General features: G+C 42.9%; 1 pseudogene; it reads right to left on the bottom strand.

Moving 5' to 3' along the window:
• LOC118389411 (VPS10 domain-containing receptor SorCS3-like) overlaps positions 1 to 21323 on the bottom strand; it is a 38675-nt pseudogene extending 17352 nt beyond the window's left edge.
• Positions 21324 to 21757: the final 434 nt, after the last annotated feature.

The raw sequence follows: 21757 nt of genomic DNA, 5'->3' as shown, positions 1-21757 counted from the left end.
AAAAATATGAATAAGCCAAATAAATAAAGGCAGAATAAAATGGAAGAAAAGGGATTACAGTGATAGCTACTGTGTGGAACTGTAATGGCCCACAATCCTTTGCCAAAATGGCACTCGGAATAGGTCTTCAGTGTCGTCGATGTCACACAGGCTTTTGTTGATATCCGTTGTTCACACTCTCTGAACACTTCTAGTTCTCTATCGAGGTGTCCTGGGATCACTAGCTAATCTGCATGAGACTGATGCTGGCCTGCTGGCTAAATGTCAAGCTTTGTGTCCGTGGCTCCATGTGTGACTCAGACGGCCACCAAATCCAAAATGCATAATAGGGTAAGTGTCATGGTCTGGACAGCAGTGCTGGTTGACAATAATGTTTTTTTTTATTTCAGGTCCAAACACAGGACTGCGAACAGGACTCTTGTTCAGGTGAATGTCAACACACAAAGGATGGTAAAAACGGTGTGAAGTCAGTGCTGTCATGCTGATGGTGTGTCATACCTGGGTTCAAATAGTTTTTGCTTTCTTTGAAATGCTTTGGGCGTTTGATTGAGCCTGCCTGGAGAGCTAGATGGACAGATTGTCACTTTTGGGATTATTCCATCTGTTCTGGTTGGTGTACACATGACATGCTATTAGGTAGCTAATGTTGGGTAAAAATGTTTGGTGTAAATATAACATGCTAATGTTGGGTAAATCTGGTTGGTGTACACATGACATGCTATAAAGTTGCTAATGTAGAGTAAATCTGGTTGGTGTAAACATGACATGCTATAAGGTAGCTAATGTACAGTAAATATGGTTGGTGTACATTGCATGCCATAAGGTAGCTAATGTACAGTAAATATATAGACATGAAATGCTTTGAAAGGCTTCCTGATGGGCCACCCCCAATAGGTAAGGATAGGTAACAACACATCCGCAACGCTGATCCTCAACACGGGGGCCCCTCAGGGGTGCGTGCTCAGTCCCCTTCTGTACTACCTGTTCACTCATGACTGCATGACCAGGCACGACTCCAACACCTTCATTAAGTTTGCCGACAACAGTGGTAGGTATGATCACAGACAACGAAGAGACAGGCTATAGGAAGAAGGTCAGAGACCTGATTGTGTGGTGCAAGCCCAACAGCCTCTCGTTCAACGTGATCAAGACAAAGGAGATGTGGACTACAGGAAAAGGAGGCCCGAACATGCCCCCATTCTCATTGACAGGGCTGTAGTGGATGGAGCAGGTTCAGATATTCAGGTTCCTTGGCGTCCATATCACCAACAAACTAACATGGTCCAAGCACACCAAGACAGTCATGAAGAGGCCATGACAAAACCTATTCCCCCTCAGGAGACTGAACGATGTGGCATGGGTCCCCAGATCCTCAAAAGGTTTTACAGCTGCACCATCGAGAACATCATGACGGGTTGCATCACTGCCTGGTATGGCAACTGCTTGGCCTCTGACCGCAAGGCACTACAGAGGTTGGTGTGTACATCCCAGTATGTCACCTGGGCCAAGCCTCCTGCCAGCCAGGACCTCTATACCAGGCGGTGTCAGAGGAAGGCCCTAAAAATTGTCAAAGACTCCAGCCACCGTAGTCGGAGACTGTTTTTTCTGCTCCCACACGGCAAGCGGTAACGGAGCACCAAGTCTAGGCCCAAGAGGCTTCTAAACAGCTTCTACCCCCAAGCCATAAGATTCCGGAACATATAACCAAATGGCTACCCAGACTAAATGGCCACCCTCTATGCTGCTGCTACTCTCTGTTATTATCTATGCATAGTCACTTTAATAAATCTACCGACATGTACATATTACCTCGACACCGGTGCCTCCGCACATTGACTCTGTGCCGGTACTCCCAGTATATACTGTAGCCCTGCTATTGTTATTTACTGCTGCTCTTTAATTGTTGGTTATTCTTATCTTTGACTTTTTTATGTATTTTCTTAAAACTGCATTGTTGGTTAAGGGCTTGTAAGTAAGCATTTCACTGTAAGGTCGACACCTGTTGATTTCGGTGCATGTGACATATACAATCTGATTTTATTTGATTTATGGTTGGTGTACACATGACATGCTATAAGATCACTTTGTGATATTGAAATCTTGACATGTGATAGTAATAGTTGTTTGTAATTTTTGGGGGACTGAAACTATTATAAGATACATTTCATAAACTTTTTGACCACATGGCATATGTCTCTCTTATCAGAGGAATCCTCTCTTAATGAAATAAATATATCTTCATTTCCTCAACTCATCACACTGTAATATGACAGCTGGGCCCGGGAGAAACCTCATTGGAGAGACACTTACTTCTTAGCTGCAGTGCAGGGGGAAAGCAGTGCACTACCGCACATATTCCACCTGAATTTAATGTTAGGTAGTTGAACAGTGTCTAGGGAGTGAAGGGAGCGAGGCAAGGCCCTGGCCCTAGAAGGAGGCTACTCTGAGTTTATCACTCTATAAAGGGGTCTACGGGGGTGCATCTCTCTCTTAGGTCTTTAGCTCTTACTCTGTCTCTCAGCTCGGGGCTTGGGGCCTGTAGCTGTGTGTGTGTGATGGCGTGTTGCAAACTTTCAGAAGATGGTGTATGGGATGACATAACAGGGAAATCATTTCAGGCGTATGCCTGGAGAAGCATCCATGTCGAACATGGGAAATGCATCCAAATTTCACTCAGTAACATAGGCCTACAGTGAGTGAGTTGTACACCAGATGCTAGTTCTACTTTTACAACCACGCATAACAATACAAAATAAGTTGTTTTATATTCCATGGCTTAAGGTAGAAATCAATTCAACTCATAACAGTGATGCATACAAAGGCATCAATTGGGGCTCCTACAGGCCCATAAGAATGATATACAAAAAGGAGGCAATTTTGGCTTTTGGCCCAGTCCTACCTCATCCAGATGCACCAGGAAGGTGACGTTGGTGTGCAGGTCGGCAGTAAGCTTGCCCTCTCTGGTGGAGAGAGAAAGGCCTTTTGGAACCTTGTTGGGACACATCTGCTTCCTGGGTGTGTACATGTCCTTGACTCCCTTGATGCAGTTGTTGGAACACCACTTTCGGTACCTTAAGGAGATACCATATGAATATATGAGTTTGTACATGTTAAGCGTGGTTGACTGAGGTTATGGCTTCATGACACTACTAGTTAACAAGGCTACGGTATTGGTCACGTAAATCAATGAAGCTTGACAAGAAATCGCAACGTTTTTATTCTTAACCTCGAAGTGATTGTGGAAGTGACTGAGCTAGTGAACAAGACTTGCTATTATTTGACTAAACGTAAAAATGCTTAGTAATTACTAAACAAAACATGACTTTTAACCCTGAAAGTTAATGTCTGACACAAGATGTACAGTATTTGCCGGTCACATCGACAAAACTACAAAATGCTTACTAACTCCAGACAAAACTTGACTTTTAACCTTGGGGAAACAAATGCAAAAATGAAGGATTCTCCATTCTTCTCAGACCTCATCCATCCTCAGGTGTCCTAATCTGTGAAGGCAACACTTCTGTATATTTCTGCTCAATGAAAGGTCAAATATTTTTCCTTTAATGTTTTCCATTTAATTTTGTAAAACATTATGATGGTTATAATATGATCCATGTTAAAAAGCCTGAATAGGTATCACACATATCAAAAGAGAGGTACAAAAACACATTAAAACTTACAGTGGCTACAGTATCTCTCTGTATAGGTTGGCCAATGCTTATCATCTTCCCATCTCCCACTGTAATGAAACACTGTCAGGGTGTCACACCCTCTGGCACGGCTCCTAGTGTGAATAGTGATATTGGCTTTTTAGACCTGAGTCATTCACCAGACAGTAGATCTATACTGCGTGACATAGTGTACTGCTGAGAGCTCCACAGGTCTTTCAAGAGTCCTAGGACACAGATTTAGAATAGACAACATAGAAACGCTACAAAATAGTGTCCTTATGTGCAACTCACCCTGTGCTGTTGAGGTAGTTCTGTCCTTGGCTGCAGCTCCTTAATACAACAGCTGGGTTGAACCAGAACGCTGGTAGACAGTTCCATTCACTATGCCGTTCATAGCCATAATCACTATAACAAATCACATAGAGAATGCGATCAATATCAACACTTTAACTCTACCTACTGTACATGTACATATCTACCTCAATTACCTCATACCCCTGCATGTCAAATCAGTACTGGTACCCCGTGTATGTAGCCAAGTTATCGTTACTCATTATGTATTTATTATTATTTTCTATGTCAACTCGGTCTTGGTTCCCCGTGTATGTAGCTAAGTTATCATTACTCATTATGTATTTATTATTATTTTCTATGTCAACTCGGTCTTGGTTCCCCGTGTATGTAGCTAAGTTATCGTTACTCATTATGTATTTATTATTATTTTCTATGTCAACTCGGTCTTGGTTCCCCGTGTATGTAGCTAAGTTATTGTTACTCATTATGTATTTATTCTTATTTTTCTATATTTTTCTCTCTGAATTGTTGGGAAGGGCCCGTAAGTAAGCATTTCACTGTTAATCTACACCTGCTGTTTACGAAATGTGATAAATACAATTTGCACAGAAATACTGTGACGACTCGTAAGGCTAATTTATTTTAGGTATCTATGACCAACAGATGTATATCTTTACTCCCAGTCATGAAAAATCCATAGTTTAGTGAATTTAATTATTTTTTTCCAATGGACTGATATCCTCATGTGAACTGTAACTCAGTAAAATCTTTGAAATTGTTGCATGTTGCATTTATATTTTTGTTCTCTCTAGTACCTTATTTACATAAGTATTCAGACTCTTTGCCATGACACTCAAAATTGAGCTCAGGTGCATCCTGTTTCTATTAATCATCCTTGAGATGTTTCACCAACTTGATTGAACTCCACCTGTGGTAAATTCAATTGATTGGACATTATTTGGAAAGGCACACACCTGTCCATATAAGGTCCCACAGTTGACAGAGCATTTCAAAGAAAAAAAACAAGCCTTGAGGTCAAAAGGAATTGTCCATACAGCTCCGAGACAGGATTTTGTCAAGGCACAGATCTGGGGAAGGGTAGCAAAAATATTCTACAAATTTGAAGATCCCCAAAACCACAGGGGCCTCCATCATTCTTAAATGGAAAAAGTTTGGAATCACCAAGACTCTTCCAGAGTTGGCCGCCCACCCAAACTAAGCAATCGGGGGAGAAGAGCTTTGGTCAGGGAGGTGACCAAGAATCCGATGGTCACTCTGACAGAGCTTCGTAGTTCCTCTGTGGACATGGGAGAACCTTCCAGAAGGACAACCATCTCTGCAGCACTCCACCAATCAGGCCTTAATGGTTGAGTTGCCAGATGAAAGCCATTCCTCAGTAAAGGCACATGACAGCCTTCTTTGAGTTTGCCAAAGGGTACCTAAAGACGCTCCGACCATGTGAAACAAGATTATCTGGTCTGATGAAACTAAGATTGATTGAACTCTTTGGCCTGAATGCCAAGTGTCATGTTTGGAGGAAACCTGGCACCATGCCTACAATGAAGCATTGTGGTGGAAGCACCATGCCGTGGGGATGTTTTTCAGCGGCAGGGACTGGGAGACTAGTCAGGATCGAGGCAAAGTACAGAGAGATCCTTGATGAAAAGTTGCTCCAGAGCACTCAGGACCTCAGACAGTGTCAAAGGTTTACAGTGCAACAGAACAACAACCCTAAGCACACAGCCAAGACAACGCAGCAGTGACTTCAGGACAAGACTCTGAATGTCCTTGAGTGGCCCAGCCAGTGCCCTGAGTTGAACCCAATCCAACATCTCTGGAGAGACCTGAAAATAGCTGTGCAGCAACACTCCACATCCAACCTGACATACGCTTGAGAGGATCTGCAGAGAAGAATGGGAGAAACTCCCAAATTACAGGTGTGCCAAGCTTGTCACGTCATACCCAAGAAGACTCAACACTGTAATTGTTGCCATAGGTGCTTCAACAATGTACTGAGAAAATGGTCTGAATACTTATTGAAATGTGATATTTCAGTTGTTTGTTTTTATAAGTTAACAAACATTTCAAAACATGTGTTTTTGCTTTGTCATTATGGGGTATTGTGTGTAGACTGATGAGGGAAAAAACGATTTAATCAGATTTAGAATAAGGCCGTATGCTATACGCCTAGGCGTTACGAATAGCATTCAAGGAGAAGCACAAGGCAAAGTTATATTTCTAAGAAAATGAACATTCTTGCAAGTTTTTGCACTGCTGGCATGGTGTATATAAAACTAGGTTACACTGCATTACACACTGCAATGGATAGGCATTCCCAATCATGAGCCCCGGCTTGCCCTGCTCTTGCTGATGTAAACACTTTTGTGGTGCCTAACAGAATGACTATGCTGTGTATGATGGCACTTTAGAAGGCGAGTCAAAGGCTTCCTTCTGGATTTTTTATTTGTCAAAAAAGTATATATCTGTGCACGTGGACTAGGTCTACTGATGCCCTGTTCAGTTTGAGAGGTAGAGAACGAAGATGAAAAGGATGACCGGAGGTGAGCTTGCTACTGAGAGAATTGAAGCTGTTAATCAGATGTATTGACCTCACAATAAGCCATATTCAAGTAATTTACATAACTTAAATTGTTATGAAGCAGCACTAGTTTAATTTGACTTTAGGCTACTAACAACAAGAGGACTTTGTGTGGGAGCCTATTTCTTCCTATTCAAGAAATAAGAGGTAGACCGACCTGTTAGGCAGATTCAATTATAGTCTACTATCCATACACTGCCAGCCAAGTGCTTCAGACACCAAACACTCCTTAAAAATGTCTGTGAGGGTATTGTAGCTTTTGTTTAAATACATTTTTTTTTACTAAAAGCATAAGCCTACCCCCTTGTTCACTTGTTAATTTGGGAAAACATTTTTATAATGATGCATTAGTCCGCAATGCTAGAAACAAGCTGTGAAATGGTGGGTAAAGACGTGACTCCAATGCAGATGGGATATCGTTGGTTTGTTTTTATGACATTCAAAGGCTGTGCTACAACCTTCTATAGCCGAGGAGACAAAACATGTACTTTGCTTGAGAAGTAATGTGTGATTCTGTCACTATCAATTGACGTTTGACATTTCAACAGGGTATTAACAGGGGGCAGTATTTTCACATCCGGGTGAAATGCATGCCCAAATTCAACTGCCTGCTCCTCATCCCCAGAAGATAAGATATGCATGTTATTAGGATATTTGGATAGAAAACAATCTGACGTTTCTAAAACTGTTTGAATCATGTCTGTGAGTATAACAGAACGTATGTAGCAGGCGAAACCTTGAGGAAAAACCATTCAGATTTTTATTTTGAGGTCACTGTCTTTTCAATGGACTTTCATTGGGAATCCAGATTTCTAAGGGACCTTCTTGCAGTTCCTACCGCTTCCACTGGATGTCACCAGTGTTTAGAAATTGGTTGAGGTTTTTCCTTTGTGTAATGAAGAAGTAGCCCTGTTCAAAACGAGGCGCGTGACCAGAAAGGTAGCGTCAGTTTGTTTTCTTCCTGTATTGAACACAGATCATCCCGTCTTCAATTTTATCGATTATTTACTTAAATAAATACCTAAAGTTGTATTACAAAAGTAGTTTGAAATGTTTTGGCAAAGTTTAGAGGTAACTTTTGAGATATTTTATAGTCACGTTGCGCAAGTTGGAACGGGTGTTTTTCTGGATCAAATGCACCAAATAAATGGACAATTTGGATATATATCGACGGAATTAATCGAACAAAAGGACCATTTGTGATGTTTATGGGACATATTGGAGTGCCAACAGAAGAAGCTCATCAAAGGTAAGGCATGATTTATATTTTTATTTCCGCATTTTGTGTCGTGCCTGCAGGGTTGAAATATGTTTTCTCTCTTTTGTTTATGGAGGTGCTATCCTCAGATAATAGCATGGTTTGCTTTCACCGAAAAGCCTTTTTTAAACCTGACATGTTGGCTGGATTCACAACACATGTAGCTTTAATTTGGTATCTTACATGTGTGATTTCATGAAAGTTAGATTTTTATAGTAATTTATTTGAATTTGGTGCTCTGTATTTTCTCTGGCTTTTGGCCCAGAGAGGTTAAACAACATAATAACTCTAAACGAGTCAGGAGCAAAACATGTAGCCTAAGAAGGCATGAAAACTAATGATTATGCAGTCAGTGGCTTGCGAAAGTATTCAGCCCCCTTGGCATTTTTCCGATTTTGTTGCCTTACAACCTGGAATTAAATAGATTTTTGGGTGGTTTGAATCATTTGATTTACACAACATGCCTACTACTTTGAAGATGCAAAATATTTTTCATATTTTGAAACAAACAATAAATAAAATTTGAGTGTGCATAACTATTCATCCCCACAAAGTCAATACTTTGTAGAGCCACCTTTTTCAGCAATTACAGCTGCAAGACTCTTGGGGTACGTCTCTATACGCTTGGCACATCTAGCCTCTGGGACTTTTTCCCATTCTTCAAAGAAAAACTGCTCCAGCTCCTTCAAGTTGGATGGGTTCCGCTGGTGTACAGCAATATTTAAGTCATACCACATATTCTCAATTGTATTGAGGTCTGGGGTTTGACTAGGCCATTCCAAGACATTTAAATGTTTCCCCTTAAACTACTTGAGTGTTAATTTAGCAGTATGCTTAGGGTCCTTGTCCTGCTGGAAGGTGAACCGTCGTCCTAGTCTCAAATATCTGGAAGACTGAAACAGGTTTCCGTTAAGAATTTCCCTGTATTTAGTGCATCCATAATTCATTAAATTCTGACCAGTTTCCCAGTCCCTACCGATGAAAAACATCCCCGCAGCATGATGCTGCCACCACCATGGTGGGGTCAGGGTGATGAGAGTTGTTGGGTTTGTGCCAGACATAACGTTTTCCTTGATGGCCAAAAAGCTCAATTTTAGTCTCATCTGACCAGAGTACCTCCTTCCATATGTTTGGGGAGTCTCCCACATGCCTTTTAGCGAACACCAAAATGTGTCACGGCAGTCGATAGAAGTGGACCAAAGTGCAGCGTGTTGAGCGTACATTATTTTATTTACAATGTCGCCAACAAAACAACAAACGAAGAAACAACCGTGAAGCTTACAGGGCTATAGTGCCACTAACAAAACTCAACTACCCACAATCACCGGTGGGAAAAGGCTGCCTAAGTATGATTTCCAATCAGAGACTACGATAGACAGCTGTCCATGATTGAGAACCATACCCGGCCAAACATAGACATATAAATCATAGAAATAAAGAACATAGAATGCCCACCCAAATCACACCCTGACCAAACCAAATAGAGCCATAAAAAGGTTCTCTAAGGTCAGGGCGTGACAGTATCTCCCCTCAAAGGTGCGGACTCTGGCCGCAAAACCTGAACCTATAGGGGAGGGTCTGGGTGGACATCTATCTGCGGTGGCGGATCTAGTGCGGGACGTAGACCCCGCTCCACCTCTGGCTCACCCCACTTTGATAGTGCCTCTGGTGTGTGGACCCTCGCAGCCAACCCCGGACTGGGGACCCTCTCTGAGGGCCCCGGACTGGCCCCTGGAGCAGGCACCGGACTGGGCACCCTCACTGCAGGCTCCGGACTGGGCACCCTGTGGAGCAGGCACCGGACTCACCAGGCTGGGGAGACCTACTGGAGGCCTGGTCCGTGGAGGAGGCACGGGATGAACCAGGCTGGGGAGACCTACTGGAGGCCTGGTCCATGTAGGAGGCACGGGATGAACCGGGCTATGGGGGAGCTCTGGAGATCTGGTGCGTAGCCTTGGCACCTCTCTTCCAGGCTGAATACCTAATCTAGCCCGGCACCTCCAGAGCGCAGGCACAGGTCGAACCGGGCTGTGGGGGAACACTGGAACTCTGGTGCTTAGCACTTGCACCGCTCCTCTTGGCTGCATGCCAACTTTGGCCTGGCACGTGCAGGGAGCTGGAACAGGCAGCACTGGGTTCTCCTGGCGAACTGGGGAAACTGTGCGTAGAGCCGACGCAGGACTCACAGGGCTGTGGAGGCGCACTGGAGTCTGGAGCGCCGAGCTGGCACAAGACGTGCAGGGCTAGGGAGGCGCACAGAAGGCCTGGTGCGTGGGGCTGGCACAGTCTTGACCAGACGGCTAGCACGCACCTCAGGTCGAATATGGAGAGCTGACTCAGGTGACATCAAATTGATTTCATATATTTGTGCTTTGCAAGTTTTTCCAACCTTGAATACGGTCTTTAATCAACAGATAAAGTGAAATTAAAAAAAAAATATTGACATCAATAGAAGGGCAAACATATTACAGCAACCCATTTACAGAGACACAAACAATGATTTAGGTTTAAACATACTGTAAATGTTTTACAGTGACAAGGGCCCCTCATTATCCATAAACCAGATGTTGTGCTCCTTCTCGAATATCTGAAAGAGTACACACAGACAATTCAATATAATATTTACATACAGTTTGTACTATATACCTACTGTACACATCTATCTCTGGATGTAAGAAACTACAGCAGTTTACAGCTGAATAATTAGACTTTCAAAACACCTCATGATCAAAAGGCAGAGACAGCAGTACATGTCCAAAATACTTATTCTCCAGTCTACAATATTCTGTGTCTAAACTCATATGTCTCCAGTCGTTACCAGCATCAGATGAGATGAACATTCCAACATTATAGTACGGCAGCTCAGACTCAATATTCCCTGTGGTAAAAATACAACAAACATGAGTTTTGAACTGTGTCATGTTTGTCAGGTTCACCAACTGATCTAAGCACCAGCTGACTTGTACGTGTGCGTGCATGTGTGTGTGCGTATGTGTGTGAGGGAGCAAGGGCGAGTGCTTCACTGGGCCGAGGCAGAGGGTTATGTAGAGATATCCGAACTCACACACAAACATAGTGAGAATGCTGTTCATCGACTACAGCTCGGCATTCAACACCATAGTACCCTCCAAGCTCGTCATCAAGCTCGAGACCCTGGGTCTCGACCCCGCCCTGTGCAACTGGGTACTGGACTTCCTGACGGGCCGCCCCCAGGTGGTGAGGGTAGGCAACAACATTTCCACCCCGCTGATCCTCAACATTGGGGCCCCACAAGGGTGCGTTCTGAGCCCTCTCCTGTACTCCCTGTTCACCCACGACTGCGTGGCCACGCACGCCTCCAACTCAATCATCAAGTTTGCGGACGACACAATAGTGGTAGGCTTGATTACTAACAACGACGAGACGGCCTACAGGGAGGAGGTGAGGGCCCTCGGAGTGTGGTGTCAGGAAAATAACCTCACACTCAACGTCAACAAAACTAAGGAGATGATTGTGGACTTCAGGAAACAGCAGAGGGAACACCCCCCTATCCACATCGATGGAACAGTAGTGGAGAGGGTAGTAAGTTTTAAGTTCTTCGGCATACACATCACAGACAAACTGAATTGGTCCACTCACACAGACAGCATCGTGAAGAAGGCGCAGCAGCGCCTCTTCAACCTCAGGAGGCTGAAGAAATTTGGCTTGTCACCAAAAGCACTCGCAAACTTCTACAGATGCACAATTGAGAGCATCCTGGCGGGCTGTATCACCGCCTGCTATGGCAACTGCTCCACCCACAACCGCAAGGCTCTCCAGAGGGTAGTGAGGTCTGCACAACGCATCACCGGGGGCAAACTACCTGCCCTCCAGGACACCTACACCACCCGATGTTACAGGAAGGCCATAAAGATCATCAAGGACAACAACCACCCGAGCCACTGCCTGTTCACCCAGCTATCATCCAGAAGGCGAGGTCAGTACAGGTGCATCAAAGCTGGGACCGAGAGACTGAAAAACAGCTTCTATCTCAAGGCCATCAGACTGTTAAACAGCCACCACTGCTGCTGCTGCTGCCAACACACTGACACTGACTCAACTCCAGCCACTTTAATAATGGGAATTGATGGGAAATTATGTCAAATATCTCACTAGCCACTTTAAACAATGCTATCTAATATAATGTTACATGCCCCACATTATTAATCTCATATGCATACGTATATACTGTACTCTATATCATCTACTGCATCCTTACGTAATACATGTATCACTAGCCACTTTAACTATGCCACTTTGTTAACATACTCATCTCATATGTATATACTGTACTCGATACCATCTACTGTATCTTGCCTATGCTGCTCTGTACCATCACTCATTCATATATCTTTATGTACATGTTCTTTGTCCCCTTACACTGTGTATAAGACAGTAGTTTTGGAATTGTTAGTTAGATTACTTGTTGGTTATTACTGCATTGTCGGAACTAGAAGCACAAGCATTTCGCTACACTCGCATTAACATCTGCTAACCATGTGTATGTGACAAATAACATTTGATTTTATTTGATAATAAATTGTGTCATGTATTCTCAGTCTGCCCTGGCCCACTTAAATAAACCGGGTGACTTTGAGTCATCAAAACCTAACGTCTGTGAGTAAGGACAACATCAGAAGTGTTATAGTGTGTCTCTGGTATTCAGTACATTTATACAGGCTCACAGTGGCTTAGGGATCTCACAGATCCAGTAAGAGATTTGAGGATAGGAGGAGGGGACAGGGCAAATATTGTTTGAGGACAGAGATCAAGAAAGCATATTCATGGATGTAGGTCATTTTTTGTTGTCTTTGCTAAGATACAATATTTTCACACACAATCAAAGATGAGTTGTTTATAGCAGGACCTGCAGATCCCTATCAGACATTTTAGGGATTGGATAATCATCATAATGGTCACAGTCAAATGTAATTTCAGCCCTGACCTGGAAAAGATAGACAGTTACCTACATTGAATAGACATCTCTTTCTATTCAGTCATGTGAATTTCCACATAAATGGACATTAAGGGAATATAATCTAATACATCAAATGTTCATTTGTATTCTCGTACCTGTGGCCACCTGTGGTCACTATGATTCCCGGTGCTGAAGCCTTGTTTGATATGCTGCCTGACAGTTAGGGGTTTTCAGACATCTGCAGTTGGAGATGGAGGGAACAGAAGGCCTGAGGGGTGAGAAATGACAGACAGTCCATTATATTTGATGAAGCGATTATACACTGGTCAATCAAATCACCAATGTTACATACAACACAATTGGGTTGATCATCAAAGTTTCTCAAAGCATATGATTTTTATTTCAAGAGAAGGTCCTTTAGATAAGGAAAGCCTGAAGATACAGAGTAATAGAATCCTTTTGATTCTGAATTCTTCCAGTGAGCTACATTTACACCAAATGTTAACAACAATGATAACATAAGCAGTTACCTATACAACAAGCTATATTTGGCTAACAATACATTAATAAAACTAAACACAACTAAGCCATTTCCCTCCGAAAAACCATGCTGCGACTCCATAGTTTGTTGTAATTGTCGTTATCAGTAATTAATACAGAGACGGAGGGAGGATTTTTTAAATGAAATTGTCAAGTCTCAGCTTGTCAATAATTATAATCAATAATAATAATAATAATCAATAATGTCTGCTTTAATCTTTGCTGTAAGGTCATCAAAAATAATCTGTAATTAGAATGTCACATGAATGAACAATCATATACAACCTGTAGCCCACTCAGCGTACAGCGTGCAGCCCCCACAATTGCCTCCCTTGCCTTTTAAGCACTATGAATTCTTACTGCTAATTTCTCAAAGTTATAGTCATCCTTTACAGTCACGTCACATGGGATAAAAGGGAAGATAGCACCTAAATGAATAATAACTGTAAATAGCAAGGAGTGTGTACACAATTTGTCTTCATATCATCATTTAAATGTGATTATGTAAAGTAATTCCCTTTCAGTCAAGATGAGTAAGCAAATTTACTTGAGTGTGTGATGTAACGCGACTGTTATCATTTATGTATAGAACTTGAAGGGAACTGAACACATATTCCTGGATTAAAATAAACTGTCATTGGAGAGTATCTATTGAGTATGTTTTTTTAATCTCCTGGACAAGGCTTAATCTGGGTCTAGGAAAGCACATCAAAGAGTTCAGGCAGTCTTAGATCATGTATGATCAAGATGGCATAGCAGTTCAGACGTCTTTTGTCCTCGTCTTGTCATGTCCTGTATATATATATATTTACAACTTTTTTCACGTACATTTTATTTTTATTTTCCATCAACTCATCTTCAAAACACTCTCCTGCAACCCGCCTCACCAATTTATATTTATAAAAAAGTATTATTTACCTCAAATCTGTAATCCTCCAAGAAGCTAGCCAGAAACTAGCCAGAAACTCCAAGAAGCTCCAAGAAGCTAGCCAGGAGCTAGCCAGAAGCTAGCCCAGAAGCTAATCCAGAAGCTAATCAGAAGCTAGTTCAGAAGCTAGTTCAGAAGCTAGTTAGCTTCTTTACTGGCAAATCGTTAGTATTCAGCAAACCTCGGTTTGTGGTCATCAGCTATCCTTTACCTCGAAAATCTATCGCCAGTTTTGTACGGCGCAGTGAGGCTCGGAACGGAACATACCGGACCAATTTTTTCTCTCCATGTCCCTGGATTTCAACTGCTCTCTGGACATTCAGCTGCTATCTGTGTGACTATCGGCTTTCGTCGATTCCGGAGCAAACATCAATTATTCCGGAGCTAGCCAGCTCCGTCAATCACTCCTGAGTTCCATCAATCACTCCTGGGCTGCAGTCACCTATCCGGACCCGTTTTACTGCCTACGCGGAGCCCCACCGGGCCTTCGCAACTGGACTGCCGACGTTATCTACTCAAAGGAGATCCGGCTGGCTCCTCCGTCGCGACGTTACCTGAACGCCCATCTGCGGCCTGCTAACCGTTAGCTGTCTTACCGGCTGCTATCTGAGTGGACAATCGGACAATTTATTTATTTTTTATTATTATTATGTTTTCTTATTGGGCCTCTATAACTATATCTATTGTTTTTATTTTTGTTGTTGTTGTGTGATTTGGATTAATCCCCTCTACCACACGGAACCCCACTAATCTACTGACGGAAAGCAAGAGGTGGCTAACAACAGACCTCCATCCTATGTTAGCTTGCTACCGATGGCCTGGCTTGCTGTTTAAATCGCCGTGACTCCCAACCAACCTCTCCACTCACTGGACCCTTTTGATCACTCGACTAAGCATGCCTCTCCTTAATGTCAATATGTCTTGTCCATTGCTGTTCTGGTTAGTGTTTATTGGCTTATTTCACTGTAGAGCCTCTAGTCCTGCTCACTATACCTTATCCAACCTATTAGTTCCACCACCCACACATGCAATGACATCTGCTGGTTTCAATGAGGTTTCTAGAGACAATATCTCTCTCTTCGTCACTCAATACCAAGGTTTACCTCCACTGTATTCACATCCTACCATAACTTTGTCTGTACATTATACCTTGATGCTATTTTATCGCCCCCAGAAACCTCCTTTTACTCTCTGTTCCAGACGTTCTAGACGACCAATTCTTATTGCTTTTAGACGCACCCTTATTCTACTCCTATGTTCCTCTGGCGATGTAGAGGTGAATCCAGGCCCTGCAGTGCCTAGCTCCACTCCTATTCCCCAGGCGCTCTCTTTTGACGACTTCTGAAACCGTAATAGCCTTGGTTTCATGCATGTTAACATTTGAAGCCTCCTCCCTAAGTTTGTTCTATTCACTGCTTTAGCACACTCTGCCAACCCAGATGTTCTAGCTGTGTCTGAATCCTGGCTTAGGAAGACCACCAAAAATTCAGAAATTTTAATTCCAAACTACAACATTTTCAGACAAGATAGAACTGCCAAAGGGGGCGGTGTTGCAATCTACTGCAAAGATAGCCTGCAGAGTTCTGTCCTACTATCCAGTTCTGTACCCAAACAATTTGAACTTCTGTTTTTAAAAATCCACCTCTCTAAAAACAAGTCTCTCACCGTTGCCGCCTGCTATAGACCACCCTCTGCCCCCAGCTGTGCTCTGGACACCATATGTGAAGTGATTGCCCCCCATCTATCTTCAGAGCTCGTGCTGCTAGGCGACCTAAACTGGAACATGCTTAACACCCCAGCCATCCTACAATCTAAACTTGATGCCCTCAATCTCACACAAATTATCAATGAACCTACCAGGTACCTCCCCAAAGCCTTAAACACGGGCACCCTCATAGATATCATCCTAACCAACTTCCCCTCTAAATACACCTCTGCTCTCTTCAACCAAGATCTCAGCGATCACTGCCTCATTGCCTGCATCCGTAATGGGTCAGCGGTTAAACGACCTCCACTCATCACTGTAAAACGCTCCCTGAAACACTTCAGCGAGCAGGCCTTTCTAATCGACCTGGCCGGGGTATCCTGGAAGGAGAGTGATCTCATCCCGTCAGTAGAGGATGCCTGGATATTCTTTTTAAATGCCTTCCTAACCATCTTAAATAAACATGCCCCATTCAAGAAATGTAGAACCAGGAACAGATATAGCCCTTGGTTCTCCCCAGACCTGACTGCCCTTAACCAACACAAAAATATCCTATGGCGTTCTGCATTAGCATTGAACAGCCCCCGCGATATGCAGCTGTTCAGGGAAGCTAGAAACCATTATACACAGGCAGTTAGAAAAGCCAAGGCTAGCTTTTTCAAGCAGAAATTTGCTTCCTGCAACACTAACTCAAAAAAGTTCTGGGACACTGTAAAGTCCATGGAGAATAAAAACACCTCCTCCCAGCTGCCCACTGCACTGAAGATAGGAAACACTGTCACCACTGATAAATCCACTATAATTGAGAATTTCAAAAAACATGTTTCTACGGCTGGCCATGCTTTCCACCTGGCTACTCCTACCCCGGTCAACAGCACTGCACCCCCAATAGCAACACGCCCAAGCCTTCCCCATTTCTCCTTCTCCCAAATCCATTCAGCTGATGTTCTGAAAGAGCTGCAAAATCTGGACCCCTACAAATCAGCCGGGCTAGACAATCTGGACCCTTTCTTTCTAAAATGATCTGCCAAAATTGTTGCCACCCCTATTACTAGCCTATTCAACCTCTCTTTCGTGTCGTCTGAGATTCCCAAAGATTGGAAAGCAGCTGCGGTCATCCCCCTCTTCAAAGGGGGGGATACTCTTGACACAAACTGCTACAGACCTATATCTATCCTACCATGCCTTTCTAAGGTCTTCGAAAGCCAAGTCAACAAACAGATTACCGACCATTTAGAATCCCACCATGCCTTCTCTGCTATGCAATCTGGTTTCAGAGCTGGTCATGGGTGCACCTCAGCCACGCTCAAGGTCCTAAACGATATATTAACCGCCATGGATAAGAAACATTACTGTGCAGCCGTATTCATTGATCTGGCCAAGGCTTTCGACTCTGTCAATCACCACATCCTCATCGGCAGACTCAACAGCCTTGGTTTCTCAAATGATTTCCTCGCCTGGTTCACCAACTACTTCTCTGATAGAGTTCAGTGTGTCAAGTCGGAGGGTCTGCTGTCCGGACCTCTGGCAGTCTCTATGGGGGTGCCACAGGGTTCAATTCTTGGACCGACTCTCTTCTCTGTATACATCAATGAGGTCGCTCTTGCTGCTGGTGAGTCTCTGATCCACCTCTACGCAGACGACACCATTCTGTATACTTCCGGCCCTTCTTTGGACACTGTGTTAACAACCCTCCAGGCAAGCTTCAATGCCATTTACAAAATAGCCTCCAATACCCTACTCAACAAATTGGATGCAGTCTATCACAGTGCAATCCGTTTTGTCACCAAAGCCCCATATACTACCCACCATTGCGACCTGTACGCTCTCGTTGGCTGGCCCTCGCTTCATACTCGTCGCCAAACCCACTGGCTCCATGTCATCTACAAGACCCTGCTAGGTAAAGTACCCCCTTATCTCAGCTCGCTGGTCACCATAGCATCTCCCACCTGTAGCACACGCTCCAGCAGGTATATCTCTCTAGTCACCCCCAAAACCAATTCTTTCTTCGGCCACCTCTCCTTCCAGTTCTCTACTGCCAATGACTGGAACGAACTACAAAAATCTCTGAAACTGGAAACACTTTTCTCCCTCACTAGCTTTAAGCACCAACTGCCAGAGCAGCTCACAGATTACTGCACCTGTACATAGCCCACCTATAATTTAGCCCAAACAACTACCTCTTTCCCAACTGTATTTTATTTATTTATTTATTTTGCTCCTTTGCACCCCATTATTTTTATTTCTACTTTGCACTTTCTTCCATTGCAAAACTACCATTCCAGTGTTTTACTTGCTATATTGTATTTACTTTGCCACCATGGCCTTTTTTGCCTTTACCTCCCTTCTCACCTCATTGCTCACATTGTATATAGACTTGTTTATACTGTATTATTTACTGTATGTTTGTTTTACTCCATGTGTAACTCTGTGTCGTTGTATCTGTCGAACTGCTTTGCTTTATCTTGGCCAGGTCGCAATTGTAAATGAGAACTTGTTCTCAACTTGCCTACCTGGTTAAATAAAGGTAAAATAAAATAGAAATGAATAAAAATGATCACCACAACGATGAACCTTCCCTGTTAGCTTCAGTATTACTCACCAGTATACAGTGGATGTCGTTGCCAGCCAGGTCTGTCGCCGGGGCCTGTAGTAACTTCCAATCACGGCCCTTGTTATAGGTGATGTAGGACTTTACCTGGTTGTCTAGCCTCTTGCTAGCGACCAGCATGCCTTTTGTTTACTTTTTCAAGCACTGAACAGCACCCAAAATGTCCCCTGACAGACATAGGGGTGCTGCAACACCCCCTGACAATAAATAAATATATATATATATATTTACATATACTGTATATATAGAACACTTGATTTTTTTTACAAACAAATCAGACAGTTTCACCAACAATGCACCCCCATACCATCACACCTCCTCCTCCATGCTTCACAGTGTGAACCACACATGTGGAGATCATCTCCACATGCACCTACGCTGCATCTCACAAAGACACAAAGGTTGGAACAAAAAACATCAAATTTAGTCTCATCAGACCAAAGGACAGATTTCCACATGTCTCATGTCCATTGATTGTATGTCTTGGCCCAAGCAAGTCTCCTCTTCTGATTGGTGTCCGTTAGTAGTGGTTTCTTTGCAGCAATTGGACCATGAAGGCCTGATTTACGCAGTCTCCTCCGAACAGTTGATGTTGAGTTGTGTCTGTTACTTGAACTCCGTAAAGCATTTATTTGGGCTGCAATCCAAAGTGGAGTTAACTCTAATGATCCTGTGCAGCAGAGGTAACTCTGGGTCTTCCTTTCCTGTGGTGGTCCTCATTTTGTGCCAGTATCATCATAGCTCTTGATGGTTTTTTCAAAGTTCGTCAATTTTTTTGCATTGACAGACCATTAAAGTAATGATGGACAGTTGTTTCTCTTAGCTTATTTGAGCTGTTCTTGCCATAATATGGACTTGGTATTTTACTAAATAGGGCTATTTTCTGTATTCCACCACTAACTGTTTAGCTCCAATGCATTAATTAAGAAGGAAAGAAAATACACAATGCATACATGTTACTTGAAATGCATTCCAGGTTACTACCTCATTAAGCTGGTTGAGAGAATGCCAAGATTGTGCAAAGCTGTCAAAGAAAAATAAAGAAAAACCCTTGAATGAGTAGGTGTTTCCAAACTTTTGACTGGAACTGTATGTGTGGATGTCATTTAATAGTAATATTACATATGGACCTACAGGTAACTGCCAAAATAAAGGAAACTTTTGAGTAAATGAGGGTAGTGGGGGTCTCTTTCCTGGCATGATTTAGGTCCACTCAACCCCTTAGAGTGCAAGGTAAATACCAATAAATACACAACCATTCTGAGGGATAAACGTCAACCTATGGTGAAGCAGTTCAAACCTGATGGCAATGCTCCCATCCACAGGGCACGAGTCGTCACTGAATGGTTTGATGAGTGTGAAAAATATGTAAACCATATGCCATGGCTGTCTCAGTCACCAGATCTCAACGCAATGGGACATTCTGGAGCGGTGCCTGAGAGGGTGCTTACCACCACCCTCAACAAAACCCCAAATAATGGAATTGTGGAATAATGGTGTCCCTTCCCTCCAATATAGTTCCACACACTAGTAGAATATATCCCAAGGTGCATTGAAGCTGTTCTGGCTTGTGTTCACCCATTTGTAGGCCTACCACTCTGAGTATTAACTGTGTTAGGAAAGTTCGGTAATTATCAGTTTTGAAGTTCATACCTCTGGGAGGTGGATTGAATCAATCACCTAGCACTAATTGGCTAAGATTAACTCAACTGGGAGTTATAGAAAAACATTTTGATTGAAGGAAAGATTATCCAGATTGAATCCAACTGACACTCAAATTACTCCCATTTGGCTAATGTTGGAAATATATATTTTTATTTCTCTTTATTTAACTAGGCAAGTCAGTTAAGAACAAATTCGTATTTTCAATGATGGCCTAGGAGCAGTGGGTTAACTGCCTGTTCAGGGGCAGCACGACATATTTGTACCTTGTCAGCTCGGGGGGGGGGTGAACTTGCAACCTTCTGGTTACTAGTCCAACACTCTAACCAATAGGCTACCCTGCCACCCCAAATAAATATAATTTCTTTGAAAAAAGAAAGACTGAGAAAGATAGTGAGAGAATACTGACAAGGGGCAATGAATTATGTGATATTTCACTCAGTCTCTCTGTCCCTGTTGAGCTCAAAGTACTTAGTGAATGATGCCTCTCTCAGAGCCTTTGAGGCAACTGTGTTTCTGAAGCCCAGCACTCCAGGGTATGTGACAACAACACTTCGGACTCCTACAAAGTACTTTGGACAGATTTATATCTGTAGTATTTTTCAGAGGAACTCAGGGGAATAGTCTTCCTCTTCAAAAACAATAGTATTAAAGTGAAACTTTGAGGCGATACATACAGCATCATTATTTAAGTAGGTAAGTCATTTAAGAACACATTCTTATTTTCAATGGCGGTCTAGGAACAATGGGTCAACTGCCTTGTTCAGGGACAGAACGACAGAGTTTTGCCTTGTTGGCTTGGGGACTCGGTCTTGCAGCCTTTCGGTTACTATTCCAATGCTCTAACCACTTGGCTACCTATGTGATGACATAAGGAATAAGAAGGCTATTACCAGTCCGGTGGTGTCGGTGGTAGGTGTCATCCCATGTCCACACACACACACACACACACACACACACACACACACTGTGAACACTTACCTCATACAGGTCCAGCATCTGGGTGGTCTTGACGTTCTCAATAGCCAGGGTGTCGGAGAGGTACAAGTTGTATATGTCATTCTGGTTCCACTCCTGCACCGCCGCAATGATGGATCCTATGGGTTGGGGTTGTAACATGCTGCCGAGTACGTGTTGGGTGTCACATGATCAGGTCTGGTGTGCATATTGAATATTTAACACTATAGCTGCCAATGTTCTCTACACAACATATAGTGTCTTTTAACAGCTGCAATAGAAGAGTGAGAATACACACTATGAGACTACACATCATTGTGTAGTAATGTTACATTGTGTAGTAATGTCACATGCACGGTGTAGACTTTACTGTGAAATGCTTACTTACGAGCTCTTTCCCATCAATGCAGAGTTAAAAAGTATAACAAATTTGCTAAACACTAAAAAGTACTCAATCTGAATATTTGATCAACTGCATGTACTGTATATCCGGAGGCATGTGTTTATCACTGTAAAATAAATGTTGCTTACTTTAGGCAGAGAATATTTCGGCAGTTTGATTTTGAGGAATGGATCCCTCTGGTAGGAAACATAAT

Source organism: Oncorhynchus keta, chromosome 10 (genome assembly GCF_023373465.1).
Source record: "Oncorhynchus keta strain PuntledgeMale-10-30-2019 chromosome 10, Oket_V2, whole genome shotgun sequence".
NCBI lineage: Eukaryota > Metazoa > Chordata > Actinopteri > Salmoniformes > Salmonidae > Oncorhynchus > Oncorhynchus keta.
This window is presented reverse-complemented; position numbering and strand designations above follow the sequence as displayed.